Here is a 17,456-nt window from a genome sequence, read left to right as displayed (position 1 = left end):
ACTCTACTTTTTGCACAAGTTACAAGGTAAAAAGCATGAACGACAAGAGCCTTGTGTGAGCACTCCACAAAGCATGTATTTTATGTATATTTTATCTTCATGCTCAATAATAGCCCAATTTACAAAAATATAGCAAGCTTTTAGCTTTTTGAGTTTGCTTTAACACAAAAAAAAGAATAAAGCTAATGGACGGTGCCCAAAGAGTCTGGCACGCCCAATACAATGTCCAAATAGAAATAACATAACCGTGCGCCCATGCGCATACAAAATAATAATAAATAATCGATGCCTCAATAAATAGGCATGACAAAATATAGGCGTGGCGCCTATCAAAATATAATCCATAAATCGAATACTCTCTATTCTCCAATGCTTTCCTCCGCCACTGCTGCTATCTCTACACATCAACTGAAGCATTCACAATCGTTAGTAAAATAATACAATTAAACAGACAAAAGTGAATACCTAGCAGTCTTCAGCTACATAAATAAATCAATTGGTTAGAAATAAATCCTAACCTTAATTTATTACGAGTGCGCACTCTAAACTCATAAATGTTTATTAATTTAATATGCATTTTACACAATCACCTGCTATGGAATCACCCATGTACACACTAAATTAATGAAACGCCCGAAAAGGACACGCGTCCCCATCAACTTCTCGCACAAAGAATCCACTTTGTGTATGAGCCCCGGTCATCAAAGTTTACGGAATCCACCGTGGCACGGAATCCACCGTGGAATATGCCTCCTGGCATCAATAAGAGAAAGCAGGGCTATTTCCAAAAGAAAGAAAAATGGAAACTACTTTTCCATTTTATGATGCAGAGAGGATTCTGTGAGTCACCAAAGCAATGTGAGGATAAGATTTAATGACCTTATGTTGGGCAAGAGCACAATGGCTTGATTGACCACTCTATTGTTGAGAAACCATGTCTTCTTTATGAAATAAAAATTATACCTTCAAAGGTAAAGGAAGATGTGAAAAGCATTCTCACCTCAAAATAACTCATTTCCAAAGAAGTGTGTGAGTATTATAATGGCTGCAAGGCAAGTCCATTAGGCTCAGATTTCCAACCATCTGTATACCCTTGACTTTCAAGCAAGAGCCAAGATACTTGTTTGGATATTGAGGTGGAAGACTATGATGAAGATGAAGAGATAGAAGAGAAACATGAAGGTGGAGGGTCTCATCCTGGAGGAGTTGATAGCTATTCTATTTCCCAGAAGAATCACAACCAAACCTTAAGAATGCCTGAAGAAAACAATATCTCAGTGTCACTGCGCACACACACTTTGCAACTTGAATCCTCGACTGGTAAACCTACCTTTCTAGTAGAGCCTCGCACCATGACAACTACAGAAAGAAGATTGATGAGAACACACAGTGCAACTTGAAAAAGAGAAGCTTGCACTTTAATCTCAAGCTTTAGATCTTGAGAAGCAATGCTTTAAATGGCAAAGTCTAAGCAGCATGAAATAGAGAGAGTGTTTGTGAGAAAGAAGAAGAATGGCAATTGTTGGGTGATGTCATGGTGATGCAAGGTGACCACACTGAATAAGGACGTAACCTTATGAAAGAACAACTACTAGTAAGAGGTTGCTTGTTGAGCTTGTGCTTTGGGTGGCCGTCGAACTTCTAGTGGCACTAGAGCTTATGGTGGCATGAGTGCAGCTAGATCACCAGCGTCAATCTAATCGACTTGATACACCTAGCATAAAAAATAGTCATTGCCATCGACAATATGGCGATGAGCGTGAGTAGGATGCTGTCGTGGTTGGCTGATGCTCATCCTATGTATCATTGTAGTGAGCTGCTTCCAAGCATTCCAAGCCGTATACTCAGTTGCCTCTAATTGCATCAACCAATCTGATGTGTGCATTAGTGATGTGGACGAGACAACAACTTCCTGAAATAAAGGATGGTGATATGTCTATTTGGAGATTAAAATTTTGGCACAACTATGACGGCATTTAGAACGTTGTGATGATGGAATTGATAAGAAGGATGACGAAAGCTATTTGATTATAGGTTTAGACATTTATGTTTTATCCTTTGAAAAAAGCTAAGGTTTGAAAAGCCTTAGGATTTTATAAAAAAGCTAAAAGCACAACATGTGAAGATGGAAGAAGAAAAACTATATAATGGGGACAGAATGAGAGCCTTAGAGCCATCAATTCAAGGGAGAGAGGCTAGAGGTTGAGCTTGAATCCCTCACCTCCTTGAAGATCTCACTTCAAATTCAAGAGTGTAGGCTTGAGGTGGAGCTTGTATCCCTTGCCTTCTTCAAAGTTTGCCATCGCATTTAGGAGTGAAGGATTGAGGTTCGAGCTCCAAGCCCCTCGCCTACATTCAAGTATCTATTGCAAGTGGTTTATGAAGATTGGCTTGAGTTGAGCTGTAAAATTCTCACCTACTTTTGAAGATTTTCATCAAATTCCATGAAGTGGCTTCTGAGTCAAGCTATGAGCTCCTTGCCCTCTTCAAATTTCTCATCATCAATTCTATAAGAGTGGGTTGAGTTTTGTGCCACGAATCCCATGCAACATCGAGCTAATTAAGACTATTGTATAGAAGAGAAGCACCACGCTTGATTTAAGGAATGGTTTACTTATTTTTGACTTTATTGTTGTAATAACTAGGGCTGAAGCCTATTTGGTCAGTGTGTATGCTCTATCTATGTGTCAGTGCTGCTTCTCGGGTGATTCATATGACTACACCGATGTAAACAGAGGTTTCCAAATGTCTTGTATTGCTCTAGAATGCCTTTTGAGCTTTGATCAAGCTCTATCTTGGTTGGTATTTGATTGAAATTGGTCTATAGTGGCATGCTTTGTGACAATCATTATGCTTATGGTCCATGCTTGACCCTTCAATACATGCTTTGATATGTATGTTAGAAATACATGCTAGTTATATTGTTTATATTTGATTGCCACTTGGAACTTAATTTGGGCTTTTATTTGCATACTTTGGATCTCTTGGACTCAATGGAAAAGAGAGACTGCATAATTGTTGAAGTTGTAAATCATGAGTTTATGTTTGCCTTATCTGTGAATTGTCATTATCATTCATGCCAACAAAGGGTTTTCCTTTTGAATAGATTGTGGTGGTAGATGTGGATAAAGTAATTGTAGTTAGCAAGCAACCATTGCTTGAACGAGTATGTTAGAGCTTGAGTGCAAGAGATGAAAGACCAAGATGGCATGAATTTTTCAATAACAAGAATACCTTTAGAGTGGTGGATGTTAACCCCTCTATTCTATAGTCAAGTGAGGTATTAGAGCTATCTCTATTCCCTTCTTGCTTACAGTTTCTTCATGGTATTAGAGCCTGATATGCTCTGTGACATTTGTCAAGTAAAAATATTATAGATGTATTGCTGAAGAAGCATGTATAGAGAAAAAGGGGCTAGCAATGGAGTTCAACAATTGGTGAGAATTGAGTGACCAAGTGTTGACTCATGTTTATGCTTCAACCTCCACAACGAGTGATCTTTTTGAGCCACCTTGTCTAGATCAATGATGGTAACCTAGAACCATTAATTAGTGCTCTGAAATCCCTCCAATATGTAAAGAGTCGTGTAATATATGATCAAAGCCTCCAACTTTGGCTTTCATTGGCTTGGTTAGTAAGCTAACTAAATTTCGAGTTGGCAGCTTATTAAACTCTTCTTGTGCTTTTGCAAGAAAGCTAAGTTCAACGCACATATCTACCAATACAATGCCATGACTACTATATCATGTGTATTTCTTAGCCCTTCTATGCCACTTCTATGCATCCACATGCCTTGAAGATGCAACCAAAAGTGACTAAATAAGCCCCATCTTGTGTACCTTGGTATGTATATTTTTTCCCTTCTTTGATACAAGCTTTCATAATGCAATTATCTATATACACATAGAGCTAGGCAACACCAACATAGATGTCCTTTTTAAGAAACCTTATCTTGATGATATCTATATGCATCATGCTGCCTCAATGGAGGTCTTACAAAGCTTCTTTGGCTTCATAGCTAATTAGGTGGAAAACATGCAAACCCCTACTAGCCATTACTAAAACCTCTTCTTCCACACTGTCTTTCATGTGCTACATATCCTTATTCTTCTAATCCCCACTAAAATCAATAGATTGCATGCTATCCTTTTTCCTATAAGATTTGCTAATGTGAAGGGTTCCTAATCTATAAGAGAGCTAATTCATATTCAAAGAACCACATAGAAGATTGAAGAAGAATTCAAATAAAATAAAAGTATGTTCTACACAATGCATACTAGATTTTCTATACAAATGTACTTGTGTGTCCACACTTGCACTTCAATTTCTCCAGACACGATATGTACATGTGGACGAATGTATTGCATCTTACTCTCACACCTGTACAGATTGCCCCAAAGACCTTGTACCCTAGTTATTATCCTAAGGTACTTGAAAGTGTGTGTACAAATGCATCTACAATGTGTGAAAGTATTTGCACTCTTGTCCAAGAATCATGCAAATTCGGCCTTATATATTACCTAAGTGCATAAGGTAATCATCTACTTCAATATGTCTAAGTAATCGAGTGGATAAGGTGTTCTCTTAGTAAAATGCTATGAGCCATAATGACATGGGATGGCCATTTTCTAGCTTGCCATCCTAGACCTAGCTTATCCTCAAACCAACCCACATCCCAATCCCATCCACTTATAAGAGCCCACATCCCCATTCCTATTCCCATTCCCAAAACCATCCACATCACTATGCTATGAGCACTAAGTAGTAGAGTGTGATGGTGGTATAGTGTCTAAGTATTATATAATCATGTGCTAATGCTACCTAGAGTGATTCATGAGTGCCTAATGTGGCCTAAATTGTTGAGTGAGGTTATTGTCATGAAAAAATGAAGTTCTCAATGTGGTCAAAGGGTGCCTCGTGATCAAGGGTAAGAGACTGGAGATGGTAAAGTGAGTTGAAATAAGGTGTATGATTGTGCAACTACATTGTCGTAGAGTTCACGCAAGGGCTGCAGAACACGGGGTTCAAGATACAACAAGAGAAGAGGCTAACAGGAAGAACTCAAATATTTGATGCCAAAGTTCACTATATTTCTTGTCAAGAGAGTTACATGCGGTCCATGTTCAGAAAAAGCTAAAGTATCTCATAAACTGTTTTGCATTCCGATGTATGATCTCAGTTACGTTAAACAGAATAATGGCATTAACTAATAATCCAGTTCTAAGGAAAAGTGATGAGTTCTGGCAGAGAGCAGATTGACATTTAGATCTGATGCAGCTGATACTGTTATTTCAGAAAATGATGCTGCTGAGGAAACACCTGAAGATACTCAACTAGTTGTGGATGTTGAACCTGTTGATGAAAATACCCCTGTTGAAGGAGAGAGTTAGTAGCTTAGGCATTAGGTACAGCTGTAAGGACCTGCTATTGTCGTAGATTCTGCATTTTGGAATTATCTGGAGAGGACACAATTGTAGGTCCAGATTGTCACACAAAGTAGAAATTCATAAGGCATGTGCCTCTTTCAAGAGGGGAACAAGCTTGTTCTGAGAATGCAGGGCCGCTGTGTCATCACAGCCGCCAATATGCTTTCCACCAATAAACACGCTGGGAACTGTTCTCTAGTGAATCCATTCAGCTAGAGTTGCCTGTATGTCAGCCCAATCACTTTCCTGATCAAGCTCAACAACCTTGGTCTTTGCAATGAGGGATGCCAAAAGGTCCTTTACACGCTTGCAATACGGCAACTAAATACCCTAAAAAATGATACTCAGCATGCTACTGTTCCACCTACTAACAAAGATCTTATTTGTTGAAGCAATCAGACCCATATGACTATGAAGCTTTCCATATAATGCTGAAGTACTCCTGATTCCTCAGATTCCAAAACTGTTCACATATTTATGCGTTTGATTCCAAACTGTATTTTGAGGGCTTTAAGACACCAATGTAGGGCAGAGAACGATAGCGCTCAGCAAAATCCATTCCATCCGTTTAATTTATGCCTCCAGATTGATTCCCGTAGTCCAAAGTACTGGCGATACACACTTTTGTAGGAGCTCAATTTTCTTCAGATTGTTCAGAATTCATCTGTGTAGAGGCCTTCGAGCTTTTTGCATCTGGAATATACTGGATCAATATGATAAGTACTGGCCCCCTTTCGATTCAAAAGAGTGGGAATCCTTAACTCAACCTCCCTCAACGTATGTCGCTTAATATTCTTTGGTTGGATATACTATCCGTTACGGTAATCTGGGAGCTTTTCATGCTTTTTATGATGCTTCGAATCACAACGATGACAATTCATGCCTTTCCCATTCGATTTCTATCATTGCTGTCTACCACAAAAATGAGACCTTGTGTGATTTGGAAATGGTGTCTCCAAAAGAAAACGAATCAGTGTTTTGGCTCACAGTCTCCACAAAGGACGAATCGGTGTCTCGGCCCACAGTCTCCACAGTAAAACCAATCGTAAAGATCGTCGTCCTTTTTCGCCAAGCTTCCTTTCCCCATAACGAAAGATATCCTCCTTTCACTCTGTCATCCTTCCTCTTTCCCCTCCAAAACAGAATTCCATTGAACTAGTAGATAAAGAATTGATAGGCGTGCTTTTCAATGACTTAGGATTTGCAGAACAATCCACCTCCAAAGCTTGGTTCTCTCTTTTACCATCACAGTTTATGAAACTGTCCAATATGCAGTCCATAAGCAGAGATCCACCCTGGTTAGCTTCTTCCTCTCGATTGGCCTGTTCTTTGATGATGTATCTTGTCACAGCTTCCTCCGTCGAAGCACAAATTCATCTTCCCACTTCATCTTCTTGAACGAGGCATGCATCAATAATTTCATGTAATCGCACACCCCTTCACAACGGTCTGACCAGTGCTATCTTCATTTTCATCCTCAACGATCATGCCTTGTCCTTCCTGCATTTCTTCCACCTTAGTCTATTTTTTTTTCGTCCAGCCCAGAGTACCGTCTATTTCCCTCCCTTTTTGATTTAAAAATCTCTCCCCTTTTTCCAAAAAAGCAGCTCCTGAAAATAGCCATCTAAATTTGTTCCTTTTGTGATAGCCATCTAAATTTGTTTCTTTCGTGGGCCTCTTTGGCACAACCATATCTTTGTCGTTTCCTTTGATGAAGACCTCAATCAAGTTTATGTCGACTTATCCTGTTCCTATGGTTGCACAAGCTTTCAAGCAGATAACATATGTAATAGAATTGGCATGCACCCCTTGATGTTGCATCTCCTCATAACATCGCATAGCCATATCACCTTCACGATTATGAACACAGGCATCTAGCATTATTGTCCACGTTATAACATCATGGACAGTCAATTTCTCAAATGCTTCTCGTCCTTCCTTGATAAAGCCACATTTTCCATACATGTCCACGAGCATGTCACCAACAACAGGGTCTCTTTCTAGGCCCCTTAGGATGATCTCAGCATGTATCTCTTGGCCCATTGGGAATGCTCCTATGCTGCCACAGCGTTCAAACATACCCTTGGTCACAATCAAAGTGGTCCATGAGATTGCATCTCAAGTTACCAGTCTACCAAAATTCCTTATTCTTCTCCGTCTTCGGCATAGAATGAAAGATCAAACATAACAATTAAGTATGTACAAAGTATCAAATCACACACACGACTTTTGGGTGGTTTTCACACCTCGAATGCGCAGCAATACGATAGCGCTGCTTCTTAACAAGAGCATTCACAGCATCAATGACATGTCTCCACTCGGTCTTTAAACCTGAATCAGTAGCTTGATCTTCCAAAAGATCATCCAACTTTTCCTGTAAATCAGCATCTGCAGCTTGTAAAAATAACTCTACTTTCTGCATCTCCAAAGCTTGCTGCTCAGTTCCATCCAACTCATCATAGCGACTCTCAAACTCTCGTAGAAGAGCGGTAACTGAAAATCCCTTATTAGGCATAGAAACCCATGCTAAGAAATTCCTGCGATTCATAAAACCTGTATCCTCCAGGAAATATTCATATTTTAATGCCTTCTTAAACTCTGCCCCAACCTGCATGTGTTTCTTGAATTTCTGAAATTCGGACTTCAAGAGCGCGGACCACGATCCGCAAGAAGTAGCGGCTCCAAACATCTTGAGAAACCCAAAAAACTTCATCTTTTCTTCATACAAATGCAGGTAAGTTGACACTTGCTGGCCATTAAACTGCTTCATCTCCTGTTGGACAGCTTTCAAGGCATCCATAGCATCACTATCACGTTTCGCGTGAGCTTGCTGTTGCATATACATGGTAAATGACTGAAACAGGTTCTTCATGACATTATCATCTGTCATCTCTTCTTGCGAGTCTCCCATCTTGCTGAAAAGTGACGTAGCACTTTCACGTCAGGTTCACCAGAAATGTCGTAGAGTTCACGCAAGGGCTGCAGAACACGGGGTTCTAGATACAACAAGAGAAGAGGCTAACAGGAAGAACTCAAATATTTGATGCCAAAGTTCACTATATTTCTTATCAAGAGAGTTACATGCCGTCCATGTTCAGAAAAAGCTGAAGTATCTCATAAATTGTTTTGCATTCCGATGTATGATCTCAGCTACATTAAATAGAATAATGGCATTAACTAATAATCCAGTTCTGAGGAAAAGTGATGAGTTCTGGCAGAGGGCAGATTGACATTTAGATCTGATGCAGCTCATACTGCTGATTCAGAAAATGATGCTGCTGAGGCAACACCTGAAGATACTCAACTAGTTGTGGATGCTGAACCTGTTGATGAAAATACCCCTGTTGAAGGAGAGAGTTAGTAGCTTAGGCATTAGGTACAGCTGTAAGGACCTACTGTTGTCGTAGATTCTGCATTTCGAAATTATCTGGAGAGGACACAATGGTAGGTCTAGATTGTCACACAAAGTAGAAATTCATAAGGCATGTGCCTCTTTCAAGAGGGGAACAAGCTTGTTCTGAGAATGCAGGGCCGCTGTGTCATCACAGCCGCCAATATGCTTTCCACCAATAAACACGCTGGGAACTGTTCTCTGGTGAATCCATTCAGCTAGAGTTGCCTGTATGTCAGCCCAATCACTTTCTTGATCAAGCTCAACAACCTTGGTGTTTGCAACGAGGGATGCCAAAAGGTCCTTTACATGCTTGCAGTACGGGCAATATGTCTTGCTGCATCATGCAACCAACAAAACATCTAGCAAAACATTGCTAGCCTTTCTACCTTACACTAATCGCCAGGCGCTGCAGTTCTTGGGAAAATGGAGTTCCTCCAATTCTGCGGCGATCACTCTTCCTGCTAGTCTCTCCTCCTCCTTCACCATGTCGAGGAAGGCACAGTCCTACGAGCTTAACCGTGGTTATTACTGCTGTAGATCGATCTTCTCCTTCTGCAGGACCTTTCATCTACCTATCTCAGACGGTAAAAGAATCCCTGGGCTGAAACGTAACGTATAAGAAGCAACGACCACCTAGTGCATCTGGCTCAAGAGCTGGATTATCAAAGCGAGCTTTTGTTAGTGAATCCCATGAAAAGGGTGTCCAAAAAAATCAATTGCAGTACTGCGTCTTCTTGAGGTTCTATGTCTTAGAAGGGCCCATCCTTCGGAGTTCCACCCTCCAATCAAGTGCAAGTTGAGATTCATGAGGAAAAAAAAAACATACTAGAGTCGCTGTCGGGGAAGGTGATGCATCAATCACCTAGTAGACATCCTCCAATATGGAATAGAAGTCGTGTGCAGAGATCGCCAATCCTCCCCCAATCGTCTTCTCAGTCTTTTTGCTCTTCCGAGTCAGCGTGATTTCTTTCGATGATGTTTGAAGGCAAAGAGTGATTTCTTATGATCAAACGATCCATCTCTTCATGAAAACAGAAACAAGAAATCAGTAAAAAAAACTCTTTCTCCTGTCGCTCTGAGTGTTATTGTCCCCCGTGCATGAATTCGTTCATCCTCCCCAAAAACAACCTGCTTTCCTATTGCTTTTTCCCTCCAAAAGCGGTTCAAAACCAAATTAGTTTTCCCTTCTCCTCTTTTTAGCTGAGCAAGGATTAAAAAAACTCCTCTTAGCCAAGATAGTTTCTTTACACCCTTAAGAGATCTATACACCAACATTGATTTTGACCTTGAGGATTATGTTTAAAGTCATGCATTACCCCTTTGACAGTCAGCTTTACAATGAGTAATCTGCACATAAACTTCGACTTTGGCCTTGAAAATTGGATGGCAAAATACTCCCTCGGTGCTTCACTAATTCTTTGCTCACTTAAGCAACTTTTGAGAGACTTCCTTCAACTCTATGTCATGGGAACTTTTGAACTTAGATGATCGCTTCCACAAACCTTCCTTTGATTCCATAATTCCCTGCACTTTTCTTAGAGATCATCATTGAAATTATCAGCTTGATAATGTCCTTTGGCATCAGTTTTTCATATTTTTCTAACACACACACATCATGCATCCAAATAGAATCACACACACACTAACAGAATATATACATTGGATGCAGATTATCGTAATGCATCACACACACCATGAATCACCCAGAAAATGACACAAATGCACAACAAAAGAAATGGAGGTGTTTACAGCTCGGATGTGCAGCAGCACGACATCCACCCCCTCTAAACCTGTGCATCCTCCGGATGAGCCAACTATCCAGGATCATTCAAATCCACAAACAGGTCGAGTCCATCTTCTGTTTCTAGTAGACCTGTTTCTCCATCAGCTTCATCATTCATATACTCTGCTTCTTCTGCTTGTCTTTCTTCTACCTGCTCTTCTTCTGTCAACGCTTCAAGTGCATATTCTTCATCTTCTCTTCTCTTGAAAATCTTGACTCGTTTTCCAGCAATGGGCACCCTCAATACTGTTCCATCTAATTCAGCCAACTCATAGGTACCATTGTCAAAAACCTGTTTCACCTCATACGGTCCAAACCATCTTTGAACCATTTTTCTCATGCTACTATGCTGATTCTCTAGACTACTGTCGTAGACTAGAACCCAATCTCCTTCTTTTATGGCTCTAGGCCTCAAGCGATGCCTTAAATCAAACCTGTCCTTGTTTCTGAGTCGGGCTACCTTCAAACGATCAATTGCTAGCTGCACATCTTCTGTCCTTCTCTCTAGTTGACGAATCCGAAGAGCTAGAAGCTCTTCCCTTGATAAATTCTCGTGCCACGGAAGAACACTCCAAGTGAGAGTACAAATTTCTGTAGGCATGACAGGTTTTTGCCCATACATCAACTCTGTAGGCATGTATCCAGTAGTCACACTATGTGTAAAGCGATCAGCCCACAGCGCAAAAGGTAGTAATCTCGGCCAATCCCCAATCCGACCTCTACAAGCTTTTGCCAATGCTTTAACTATTGGTGGATGTCCTCTTTCACTCTTGCCATTTCCCTCTGGATTATAGGCAGTAGTAAGAGCCAATTTAATCCTAAGCCGTGAGAAAATCTCTCTAGCTTCATCTGCATCTAGCTCTCCACGATCAGCTGTAATCTTGCCTATACATCCATACCTGCAAAATATTTCTTCTAGCAAGAATTTACATACTGTAGTAGTGATCTTTGTCCGCAAAGATCTGTCTCCAACATAGTTTGTAAGATCCTCCCTAGCCAAGACAAGATATCTCATCTGCCAAAGTCCCACTGGCAAAGTGACCAAGTCTACCACCCACTTATAATGCATACATAGTGGATAAGTCGGATGCAACTCATCACGATGTCGCACTAAAGAGTAAAGTTGGCAGTCCCTGCAAGTCTCCACAAAGTGAGAAACATCTTTATACATCCCTTTCCACTAGTATCTTTCTTTGATTTTCTCATAGGTAGCCCACACACCTCTATGTCGAGCCCATGAGCTCTCATGAAACTCTCGCATAATCTGTATCTGCATCGCTACATCACAAACTACTCTCAAGGGCAAGCCTCCTCTCTTCTTTGGATGCTTCCAAAGAAAACCATCTTTCAAGAAATACCCATAAGCCTTCCTTCTGATTTTCTTGAATTCATCATCTCTCCAATCAGCTCTTCGAGTCAATGAACTTAGATACTGTCCAATTTGCAGCCACTGGTCAACATAAAGTTCTTCAATAAAGGCTTCAACAGTAGATACATGACAATCATGAACAAGGACAGAAGCTGCAAACTCTGTCTCATCTTCTTCTGCAAGCATTGACTCCTCATCCTCATATCTCGCTCTAGATAGCATGTCAGCAACTCGATTATCTTTCCCTGCTATGTGTCGAAATTCTGGATTCAATGATTTGATATAGGCAATCCATCAGAGCATCGCTATATTTGGAGTCGAGCAGCTAGTAATCATACCAAGCAAAGGCAAACAATCTGTTTCCACAACAACTGAAGCTCCAATAAAATACCCTTTGTCACACTTCAGTGCAGTGACTACTCCCCACAACTCTCTTTTAATCTGCGGATATCTCCTCTGCCGCTCATTAAGAACTTTAGCTCCAAAGCGGATTGCATACCTATTTCCATCATCATCATCCTGTCCCACTACCCAACCTATGCCAATAGGGCTAGTATCAACTGTCAACATGATCGGCCGTCCACACTGATAATCCGCCTTGCGAAGAGTAGGAGCTGACTGCAACAGCTTCTTGAGTTTACGCATGGCTTTCGAATGCTTCTCATCCCAATGAAATTTCTGCCCCTTTCGAAGCAACTGATAGAGAACATCTGCTATATGAGCAAAATGAGGAATCCAAATCATGTAAAATACACAAGCTTCCACAAATCTCCGCACCTCTGAAGTAGTTGAGCAATACTCTGCAATCCTACTTATGGCATCCACCTTTGTAGGTGAAGGCTTCCTGCCATAATATCCAACCATATGCCCAACTATGATGACTTCATTAACACCAAAGATAGATTTCAGCCCTGAAAGAGTCAAATTTACCTCCTCTAATCGTGTCAATATTTTCTCACAAGCAACCAAGTGGTCAGCCAGAAACTGTCTACATCCATGCAAATCAAGACTTTCATTCTTTTCTTCTTCTGCACAACCCTTAATAGGCACATCATCTAGAAAAGACATGGTATACTGCGGAATATAGTCTCATAGAACTCTATGCATAGCATTCATCATATGAGCAACTGAGTTTGTGGCACCTTGAGGCAAGGTACACATCCTCACAAGACCAATAGGTGTCTGCATAGTAGTAATATCCCTGCTTTCCAAGGCAAGCTGAAACTGATCATAACCTGAATACAAGTCACCTAGAGAATAGACGGCTCGTCCTGCAAAAGCCTCAGCAAATTTATCCACAAATGGACCTGTTCCCACATTCCTGATTGTCACTTTGTTCACGGGCTGCATATCCTGAATAAATCTCAAAGTACCATTCTTCTTTGGTACAGTAAACCACCTATTAGAATAGGGTGCAGAAGAGGGTTCCAAAATCCCCATCTTAATCTTCTCATTCAGCAACTCTATTAGCTTTAGCAAGTGTGCTTTAGGCACAGGTATAGGACGTATATTCCATGGTACATGAGAAACAGTGAAGATGACCATAGGTGCAACCAATTCGGGGCTAATGTAGCAAATTTCATATGGAAAGAAAGCAAATGCCTTACCATGACGTCCAAGCATCTCTCTAAAACATTCTTTTTCCACTGGAAGCAAGAAATCATCATTTCCAATTTTCAATTCTGCAAGAGTTTCAGCTGTAAATTTATGTCCAATATTTGCAGGATCTCTCAACATAGGCTGCTTCATAGCTTTTTCAATCTGCTCATCACTATCAGGAGGAAGCGGCCCTGCAACCGGCTTAACCTTCTTATCAACTGTTTTATACTTCGTGTCAACCTTGGCATCATTCAAGCACTCTTTTCTTTGCTCCAATTTCTGCAAATTTTCAGCAACTCTCAACTTTGTTGGCTGAAAAATTTCAGCCCTTTGCTCTATGGACTGCATGGGTGCAGCTTGAAACTCTGTATGCTGAAATTTTTCAGCATTCAACTCTGTTGGCTGAATGGATTCAGCCCTCGGCTCTATGGACTGCATGGGTGCAGCCTCATACTCCATATGCTGAATTTTTCCAGCATTTAACTATGTTGCCTGAATGATTTCAGCCCTCTACAACTCTGTTAGTTGATCAAGATCAGCCATAAATTCAGTTTGCTGAGTTTTCTCAGCCTCTAACTCTGCTTTCAGCATAAAACCAGAAATTTCCTGAAACATATCCAAGGTTTGCACATGTATGATCTTTGAACCCTTACATACATCAGTTTTTAGCATCACTCCCATCTCAAACAATGTATCTGCATACGACATCTCTTCATACAATCCATCTACATGCTCTTCTGCTTGCAAAATACCTGCATTCTTCAATTCTTTCTCCTTACGACCAATGTACTGCCTGGCAGCTCTAGGCAAATCTGAAATTTTCTCATAACTCACTAAACTATCTGAAGAAAAACCAACAAAATTATTGGAGAAAGACTGGCTGCCAGGAGGCGAGATCTCCTATTCTCTCCACTCCGTACCACTGGCGTCTCGCAAGACAGCGATACCTAATGAAAATCCAACTCCTTCGCAGGTAGTGGTGCCTCTCGCAAGGAGTCCCTGTTTCTCGGATGATTTACCCCAACAGTCATAAACTGAACAGCTCGCATACCATCTTTACTGCGTATCCGTGCATAAGCTGACCCGTCATCCATCACTTTCGTTTCCATTCTTGCTTTTGTAATGAAAGGCTGTCCAAGAATAATTGGATAAGAGCAAGAATCCTGAACAAAGCAATGATAATCCTCTTCAACATTACCAATAGAAATTCTGATACTCGGACAAGCAGCATACATATCACCAGAAGTATTATTGGCGGCTCTCATGCGCCAGCCATGCTCTGCATCCATAGGCCGCTTGCCACTCTCATAAACACTTCGAGCAATAAGATTAATCTAAGAACCATGATCGACTAAAGCGATCAAAGGAATTTGTTTCTCTCCAATCCTTACCACCGTCTCAGTAGTTGCTCTAGCCCAATGACTTTGTGAAAAATGGCTAGGAGGAATGAGAATAAGGATATCATCATCTTCATACTGCATAGGCTGAACTATTTTCTCCAATTGCGGATTAACAGAAGCATTCTCAACCATCACTACATCATCATGCTCTTCCCCAAGAGTTTCATGCCTCAATCCCTGTAAAGCAGGTCCCTCCATCGCATGTCGTTTCCTTCGCAGAAGATCTTGCATCTGATCCTGTATTTCTCTTCTAGCAATCCCAAGCGCTTCTCCAACAGTAAAAGTAACTTCACTATTCAAAATTCTTTCATGAAAAATCTTACTCATATCCGTCTGCATATCAAGTTCTGACAAGAGCTTGAATCCTGGCTCCTTTCTTGGTTGCCTCTTTTCTTTCATCTGCTTGTTTCCCATAGGTTGTTCAGGACCTGATTGAGCTGGAGAACTTGGCATAGGTGGAGCTGTAACAGGTAGTGAAACAAAGTCACCCGCTCTAGTCTTTTTGGAGGTGCTGGGACCCTCCTCATCTCTTCTTCTCTTTTCCTCAACCATGGCATCTAAACCCTGTGTTTTAGCCATATAAGCAAAAATAGAATACCTGTCAACAGGAGAATCCCATCCCGTTTCTCCTCGGATGCTGGAGCCCACACAAGTCATAGTAGATGCCTGAACTTTCCCTCTTCTCGCTATCTCCAAGGCAGAGGACCATAAAGCAGAGTCTCCATCTGATTTCTGCTCAAGCTGGACTCCATAAGCTGAAGCATCTCCTCTAACACTCACATAAGCTGATCGCGCAGCCATATCATCAACAAGCTTCTTCATGCCTCCCTTACCGAAGTTCGTGTCAAGAGGAGCGCCACTCTCTGTCAGCCATATCTTCCCATCTTGTTCCCAAAACATTACATTCTTCTTACGCGCTTCCTGAAAAGCATCACAATCTCTGCAGTGTTGGTGCTCTGTACTATCGCACCAAATACATCGTCTCCCTTTTCTTTGACCAGCTGGAAAAGCAGTCGTTGGAGCAGGTGCTACAGCAGGTATACTGACATAAGTTGCTCCTTTAACTTACCAACTTCAGCTTTGATTGCTTCAATCGTCAAATCTGCCAAGCCTTTAATAACATCATCTACAGATAAGGGCACTGGAGCAGCAGGAACTGGTGGATTCATAGCAGAAAGAAGTAGGCTTAGGCAAGGAAGTTGCAGCAAGGGTAGAAGAAGAAGTCTCCAAGGATTTTTCAGAAACTGATCCTGTATTACGATGCAATCGTACTCTCCTACGCTGCTTCTTAACAAGAGCATTCACAGCATCAATGACATGTCTCCACTCGGTCTTTAAACCTGAATCAGTAGCTTGATCTTCCAAAAGATCATCCAACTTTTCCTGTAAATCAGCATCAGCAGCTTGTAAAAATAACTCTACTTTCTGCATCTCCAAAGCTTGATGCTCAGTTCCATCCAACTGATCATAGCGGCTCTCAAACTCTCGTAGAAGAGCGGTAACTGAAAATCCCTTATTAGGCATAGAAACCCATGCTAAGAAATTCATGCGATTCATAAAACCTGTATCCTCCAGGAAATATTCATCTTTTAATGCCTTCTTAAACTCTGCCCCAACCTTCATGTGTTTCTTGAATTTCTGAAATTCGAACTTGAAGAGCGCGGACCACGATCCGCAAGAAGTAGCGGCTCCAAACATCTTGAGAAACCCCAAAGAACTTCATCTTTTCTTCATACAAATGCAGGTAAGTTGACACTTGCTAGCCATTAAACTGCTTCATCTCCTGTTGGACAGCTTTCAAGGCATCCATAGCATCACTATCACATTTCCGTGAGCTTGCTGCTGCATATAAATGGTAAATGACTGAAACAGGTTCTTCATGACATTATCATCTGTCATCTCTTCTTGCGAGTCTCCCATCTTGCTGAAAAGTGACGCATCACTTTTCACGTCAGGTTCACCAGAAATGTCGTAGAGTTCACGCAAGAGCTGCAGAATACGGGGTTCTAGATACAACAAGAGAAGAGGCTAACAGGAAGAACTCAAATATTTGATGCCAAAGTTCACTATATTTCTTGTCAAGAGAGTTACATGCGGTCCATGTTCAGAAAAAGCTAAAGTATCTCATAAATTGTTTTGCATTCCGATGTATGATCTCAGTTACATTAAACAGAATAATGGCATTAACTAATAATCCAGTTCTGAGGAAAAATGATGAGTTCTGGCAGAGGGCAGATTGACATTTAGATCTGATGCAGCTGATACTGCTGATTCAGAAAATGATGCTGCTGAGGCAACACCTGAAGATACTCAACTAGTTGTGGATGCTGAACCTGTTGATGAAAATACCCCTGTTGAAGGAGAGAGTTAGTAGCTTAGGCATTAGGTACAGCTGTAAGGACCTGCTGTTGTCGTAGATTCTGCATTTTGGAATTATCTGGAGAGGACACAATGATAGGTCCAGATTGTCACACAAAGTAGAAAT

At 41.0% G+C, this 17,456-nt stretch overlaps 1 pseudogene; it reads right to left on the bottom strand.

Moving 5' to 3' along the window:
• Positions 1-8,901: 8,901 nt before the first annotated feature.
• On the bottom strand, positions 8,902-9,306 carry LOC148039957 (glutaredoxin pseudogene; annotated as a pseudogene).
• Between the last annotated feature and the right edge of the window lie 8,150 nt (positions 9,307-17,456).

The sequence above is a fragment of the Lygodium microphyllum genome, chromosome 2 (assembly GCF_053477565.2).
Source record: "Lygodium microphyllum isolate KBCC chromosome 2, Lygodium_microphyllum_v1.1.10, whole genome shotgun sequence".
NCBI lineage: Eukaryota > Viridiplantae > Streptophyta > Polypodiopsida > Schizaeales > Lygodiaceae > Lygodium > Lygodium microphyllum.
This window is presented reverse-complemented; position numbering and strand designations above follow the sequence as displayed.